Source organism: Lissotriton helveticus, chromosome 6, assembly GCF_964261635.1.
Source record: "Lissotriton helveticus chromosome 6, aLisHel1.1, whole genome shotgun sequence".
NCBI lineage: Eukaryota > Metazoa > Chordata > Amphibia > Caudata > Salamandridae > Lissotriton > Lissotriton helveticus.
The window spans coordinates 1,775,686,304-1,775,693,679 of NC_136067.1; the positions used below are offsets into that span (position 1 = coordinate 1,775,686,304).

Here is a 7,376-nt window from a genome sequence, read left to right on the forward strand (position 1 = left end):
ATAAACATACATAGATATACCACTCTGCTAGCTTAGTACTGCAGAGCCACACACTCACAGGACAGGGTGAGGTTTGAGAATTTCCTCGAATAGGAAAAGTTTCTAAACCTTTGACGTCATTTATTTCCCACTTGTGACTCCCTAGCACTGCTCTTGTGCCCCTGGCCGAAGATTAGCAAAATCATTGCCAGGAAGACAGCAGCACCTCAACTATATGGACTCCAACTTCGTTTTCTGCTCACTTTTTATTAAGCCACCCGTGAATAATATTTTACTATTCACGATTAGTGTAACAAAGAATGGAATCCCAGGAGCTGGAACGAGACCCTCCGTGGCAGATATAGTAAGTAAAGCAAACATTTTTGTAATGTATGTAGTGTGTACTTGTGAGTAACAGTGTGCTTGTGAGCATGTCTGTATGTGTGAGCATGGTGTGTGATTGAAATTGCGTGAGAGTCAGTGACAAGTAGTGAGTTTGAGTCAGTGACAGATGAAAGAACAAATATGAAGTATGAGTGAGTGTGAGTTAAAGTGAATGTGAGTGACAGTGAGTGTGTAAAAAGGAGAGAGAGAGAGTGTGTGACAATAAGTGAGCATACGTGAGAAAGATGGAACGAGTGCAAGTATTAGTAAAGATGATTGGGTAAGAATGAGTGAGAGAGTTAGAGTGAGTGCAGTCTAGTGAGTGAGAATAAATGAGTGCAAGTGAGGATGAATGATAATGTGTGAGTGTGTGTAAGTGAGCATGAATGAGAATGTGATGGTATGCTTGCTAGTCTTGCTATACTTCTTCTCATAAGGGAGGAAAACTACGACATATGGGATGGGGGCAACCATGACGAAATACTGTCCCTGACGTACTAGAAGAAATTTGACATGTGTAACACAAGGTATATGATGGCATTAATTCCAAAATACTGACAATGGTATATTGTAAGTAGTTTTTGACATAATTGCAAAGATTATGCTAGCACCCTAACATAGGTGGTTTCTAAAATGCTAATTTGTTTGTGTTGTGTTATACTATTCATGCAGTTATTAAAGAACTTCAGTGATGTAACTTATTACGGTATCTTCGGCTTTTGGTCCTGCAACACCACTTCCTGGAGATATTTAGGATCAAAGGTCATATGATGTCATTTCCGCTATCCCTGGTACTTTGATTAGTTGGCATGCATTTTTTAGATCCAGGAACGAGCAGTGGGCAGTGACACCATGCACTTCGGGCCGTCCCTGAAGGTGCTTCAAGGGCAGATAAAATTCAAAGGAGTGGAAAAGAAAGAGAGAGCCAAAGGGAAGGACTGGAGCAACCTTCTTTTCTATTGAGAGCACTGTAGAAATATACACTGTCCTTTCTGATGCCATCTTTCTTTCCCTAGGTGTTTTTGAGCCTCTGCCTTCGCTGTGTGGCACAAAGAGGAAAAGGCTGCATGGACGCGCTGCATGGACAGAGACAGACATAAACAGCAGAAGAAATGTCTAAATATCCAGTTAACTTGTTCACTGGAGCACCTACCCTTTGTCACTAGCATGGTTGCTGTTCTTTATGTCACTGAATACCAAAAAGCTCCCATTTTTCATAATTTATAGCATTGTCATTATGTCTTCACTCAGAGCCGGAAGCTCCCTTCAGGCAGACCTGGATTGGCCCACACTGTTTGCAACATTTTGTAAGTGTGTAAGCCTGTGATGGTTGTTTCTACACCTTACTTCTCCTGCATAAATTCTTTGAATAAAGTCCCTGCTTCACTTGAGAGCCCTGGCGGTATGTTCCCGGTGTATTTGTTTCATTTTATACTTCCAGGTGATTTTCTGGTGCTAAGCTAGGTTATGTGAAGTGCAATAAAAAGTTGATTTATATAAAAATCCAAGTTATCATCACTACTCAACAAAGTAAGGGCTTACCAAAAACATAAGCAAAAAAAACATGAAATACTCGGTTGTGTGGACTGGAGCCATATAGATTCAGGCCTCTATTGTTTGCTCCCATTCTGTAGGTTTTAGAATGCTATACGGGCTGCCTTTGAGGGAGACTCTGATCCGCACAATGGTTGGTAGCAATGAACGGGTTGTTTTAAACATTTAACTCGGTAAAGTTATTTGCGCAATAGATCAAAAACCTAAAATAATTTCATTTCAACTGAGGATGCAGTGGAATGAAAAGTGAAAATAGAGGTTTGCCATTTTAATTACTAATGTGCTACAAAATGCTACAAAATGCCCAGGGGGGCACGACACCGTCTCAGGGGGGGGGCGCACACTCCACCCTAAAATCTCACCTTTGTCCTCTACTGTCCCACATAGTCGCAATGCTACTTCACCAGCAGGCAGGGGGGGGGGGGGGGAAGGGAGTGGGTGAGGGGGGGAGGGGGTCTGATTCTTCAAGCAAACGGCAGAGTGGAGCTGCAGGGGCCCTAAGAAGGGGTGAGAACCTTCAATGCCTCATAACAAGCAAAAGGTCTATTAAAGACCTGTGGAGTACTCAGATGTGCCCGGGAAGCTGTCTCATCCCGGGCTGACACACAGATGGGGGTGGGGGGTGGGTACGGGGGTAAATCGATGGGGCACGAAGTGGCCATGCTGTTGCAATTTCACCGGAGCTAACCAGGTTAATTCCTACAGCTGAAATGCTTTAGCTGCAGTGGGAGGAAAGGAGCCCCCTTTGCTAAAACTGAAAGCAAAGATTTCATAGCAGAGGAGACTCCTGGCCTCACACTACAGATGGAATGAATGTCTGTTACTTGCTTTCAGTTTTAGCAGAGAAGGCTTCCTGCCTCCCAGCTCTGGGAATTTAACCCCGTCCAGGGAGGGACAGCTCTACCCAGAAAGGCGACAATGTTGCTTTTTAAATTACACCGGCAGGAGCGCAACTATCACAGGGCTAAAAGGGTTTTAAGTTGCCAAAAGACAAATCCCAGTCAGGTGTTTAAACAGCCTGCAAATTGCTTCTCTTGACACTAAATATGGGTTATAAATAAAGAAGTATGTATTCATTTATGATGTGACTTTTCTGTCTTTGTTCCCTTTTATTATCAGTCATATCATACAGGCAGCCCTAAAACTCTATTTAAAGTGTTTTCTATTTATATTTGCTGTTCCAAGTATGCACAGATAAATGCTGAAAATAGAGCTTCAAGTGACTGCTTATTTTTGTACCACCTGGGACATCAAAATAATGAGCTGGCAACCCTAATCATAAAACTGGAAGTTTGTTGCAATATCAGCCCAGTATTTATTTCCTCCACCCTCAATCCCTGGACCCTGAATAATGCCATAATAGCAATAGTTTAACGTATCTGAAACCCTGCGCTGCCGTCAATAACATGCTGAGTTACCGAAAATGTCTGGGAATGCACCCTGCATTCAGACAACTTGCTCCTCATTCTCACCCTTCACTTTCATGCACTCACAGCGATCACAATTCCCTCGTACTGACCCCCATGCACTCACACAATTCACCCTGCACTCAGTGATCACTCTGCTCTCACAATGCACTTGCGCGGCTTTCCCTGTACCTCAACCTGCAGCCACACAAGCACACTACCCACCCTGCACTCATGTGGCACTTCACTCACATGTCTCCCTCACTGCTCAATCTGCAATCTTAAACAAGACCATCACTGACCATGCATTCATTAGTCCCACTCTGCACTAACATGCACACCCAAATTCATATAATAATAATCCACATTTGTAAAGCGCACAATCACCCGTAAGGGTCTCTAGGCGCTGGGGGCCGTCAGGAAGATTAAGCAAGCTATTGCCCAGAGTCACATGGTGCTGGGCTAATCTGCCGCCGGTGCCGGGGATCGAACCGTGATCCCCAGATTCCGGAGACAGTCACCCTGGCCGCGGCGCCACACCTCTTCCTATGGTCACCTCACTCACCCTGCAGTCACTCCTCTTACCCTACTCTCACATTGTTGCAAACCTCACTGTGCACTCACATGAGCACTCCTGCCACCCTCACAGCACAGAGGGTTAATGTGCCTGCTAGAAAGAAGGTGTACCACGCAGATCAAATAACTGAGGGGCATATGTTCAAGGAAGTTGCGGAGTGAGGCATTAGCAGTCATGAGTTAAGGCCTTTCTCCGCCACTTCAGAAACGGAAGGCTGCACCATATTTACAATATGGTGCAGCCTTGCATTTCCCCTGCGCTGGAGCTACACTTAGCAGTGTAGCGCCAATGCAAACACCATTGCACCATAGTGCAAGGGTGTCTGCCTGCAGGGGAATGATTGTTTATGTACAGGAGGGGGACCTTCCTGTACATAAACAATCTTTAAATGCCATTTATCACACTTCCATGTGTGCGGCTTAATGCAGCGCACACGGAAATCCCAAAATTGATTTTTTTTTAAGATTACAAATACAAGGCATTTTGCTTTTTCCATGTGTGCTGCACAGGGAAGCACACATGCATGGATGGAGCAAAAAATGAAGAGAAATAATGCATTTCTCCTAGTTTCGCCAGCTTAAGACCAGGTTTTCCCTGTTCTTCATTTTAACGCTGCCTCCCTTTTACGCTACCCTTGTAAATAGGGCGCAGCATCAAAATAATTTCCTGTTGCAGTGGAACGCCCACCGCAACACCCACTGCCCACCCTTTCACGCTAAGCATGGCATGAAAGGGGGCCTTATTTACAAGGCAGCGTTAAGCCAAGTTAAGTGGCTTAACTCTGCCTTGTAAATACGGCAATGCCTGTATTGCCACCACAACATCATAAAATGTGGCAGTGTGGTTTCTATAGGGGCTTGTACATATACCCCATAGTATGATGAAACTGAGTAGCACTATAAAAAAATAATATGTTTGCCAGAGAGGTGCTATAGAGAGATGAGGTGCATTGTTGGTGAGTGGTAGTGAGGGAATTCATGGAGAAGGACGAAACACTCATTGTTTTGAACATTATTTGCCCGATATGGCCCGGGATATGTGGTTGGCGGTTGATTATGTAGTGTACCAGATTCCAGAAATTTCTGTCAGGTGGTGGGGGGCCCGACATTTAAAACAATTCAGCTGGGGAGGCTCAACCTTCAAAAGTTTGAAGACCTCTGTGTTAGGTGGAGGGTGTCTGCTGTGTTTGGCAGTCTGCTGTATGTTTGCGCGGGGTGTGTGGTGTGTTTGGGTGTGTGTGTGTACAGCGCACTCTTTCAGTGTTGATGGACCAGTCAGATGGATCTCTCTGCTCCACTCCAGTGGATTTATGACTGTGTTTAAAGTCCATGGGTTGAAGGCCCGCACAGGCCTCTGCTGCCCCATCTGCTCTCTGTGTCCTGGGGAGAAGGGACTGTGCTTTCCCTCTGGAGAAACGCTCCCCAGCAGGAGAAAGCCTGGCTCGTGCAAATACCGGTGGAAGTCACCTGGCCCCAGCCTGAGAACCGAGGATGCACTGCGCTCTCAGCCCTGCATTGGCAAGGGAGCGATCCCTGACCTCAGTGTGCATGGTACCCTGCTCTGAGGCAAGGGACCTCGGTCAGCCTCGGCCCTAACCTCCAGTGCTGCCTGAACCCTTTTGTAGGGAGAGGGGACCTGCACTGTTTTCTGCCATGCTGTACGGATGAGAAACATCCGCTGTTCTTTGCCCTGCTGTAGGGAAGAGACCCTCATTCTTGGTCGATCCTGGTGTGGGGAAAGGGGACTTCTGCTGTTCTGTTCCCTGCTGTAACTAGAGAACCTTCGGTGCATTCTGCCCCGAAGTGTGAAAGTCAGCCTCCATCCTTCTTGGACCAGGCCGCATTTGGTCGACGGCGTGACCTAACCAAATCTGCGTGCTCACTAAACTTGCTACAAAATGTTACCCACAATAGAGTTGTTAGTGCTCATCATATTATGAAGCAAGCATAGTGTATGAGCGTGTTTTGTCTGTGCATCCTCCAAGGGCTGGGGTAGCAATGCTTGGTTTACTTTTTGGCAGGAACAGTTTGCCTGCCTGTGGCAGGGCAGGGTAGTCTGGCTTGCCTTCCCTGCAGTGGGTCAGAGTGGCCTGGGCGCCTTCCCTGTAGTAGGTTAGAGTTGTGGCTATGGTGTTGGCAATTGGTAGAAGGGTGTCTGGGATTTTTGGTCACAAATACCACACTTCACTGTCTGGGGGAAGCAGCAGCTCTCTGCCTGGTGAGACCCTGGTATGAACGTTGACTGCTTTGTACCCCAACGACTTTGAGCGCCAACTTTCACTGAATGCCAATTTACTTGGATTTACCCTGACCAGCCTCACCCTCAAGGAAAAAATTGTTAAAAAACAGACAGCCTGGTACCAGCTCTCTTTGCTAAAGAAGCGAAACTATTTCTTCCAGAAAGCAATTTAGAACGTTGTTCGAGCCCTCCTACTTTTCCATCTAGATGGAGGTAGTGCCTGCTCCATTGCCTCCCCAACTCCACACTGGCACGCCTTACGGGTACTCCCTAAGGGTGGAAAATGTACAAGCAATTTACAAAGTTGAACTGAAATGCAAAAAGTTCATTTCACGTGTTTGGATATGAGTATATTTGTTTTTGTAAAATTATTCTGCAGTAAAGAGGCCATTTTAAAGCCTAGACCCATATAACACATCTTTTTCCTGTATCACAAATAACTGCCCTTGATTTCACGCCATCAGCTTGAGTTAAACATGTATGTTATAACATTGAATGCAGAGCTCTGTAAGCAATCTGTGCATTTCTTGACTAACGTACTTTTTAATTCACTGGTAGGTATGTACGATTCGTCACTGTTTGGTAACGTGCAAAATACTATTTGCATACATTATTTAAATTTGGGTTTTGTAATTAAGACACGGCATAAGTAATCTACATAAGTGTAAAGTCATGGTAATACGTGCATTGTATACATACGCTTAAATTAATATATCAATATAGCACCCCATTTGTATCTCTGCTCAGACCATGAAATGACTATCTCTTTTAGTGAGTGTATTAGGGGACTGTGAAATTCCTTCATGTGATGCTACTCTGTGCAGTTTTATTATGCATTGCTTATGCTTTTAACCCCAGCCCTGTTTACTTGTGCCCTTGGGTGCTTGATAGTGAAATATGCTGTCCACATACTAAGTAATTTACATGCTTAGCCCGTACATGCCATGCTCTCAATTCATTTTTAGGTCTCGTGACCTATCAATGCGCATGCGCATTGAGAGAAGCGAGACTATAGGGCTTTAAACAAAGTTTACCTAACTGTGGCGATTTGGTGCTGTGCCCGTGGCTTTTAGGTCAATGCGCAAGCGCATTGACCTAAAATGCGCGTGCACATCACCAAATCGCCGTCTGTTCCCTCAGCCGCACTCCTCCCACACCTTTGAAGTGAAGCTTAGCTTCACTTCAAAGGCCCCGGCTGCTTCACACCCTCATGCCGCTCTCCCCGCTCCGCCCCCTCC

General features: G+C 45.5%; 1 protein-coding gene across 1 annotated transcript in view; it reads right to left on the reverse strand.

Annotated features, from left to right (window-relative positions):
• Positions 1–7,376, reverse strand: part of PRKCE (protein kinase C epsilon) — a 1,245,727-nt gene that overhangs the window by 658,136 nt on the left and 580,215 nt on the right. The window lies entirely within an intron of this gene.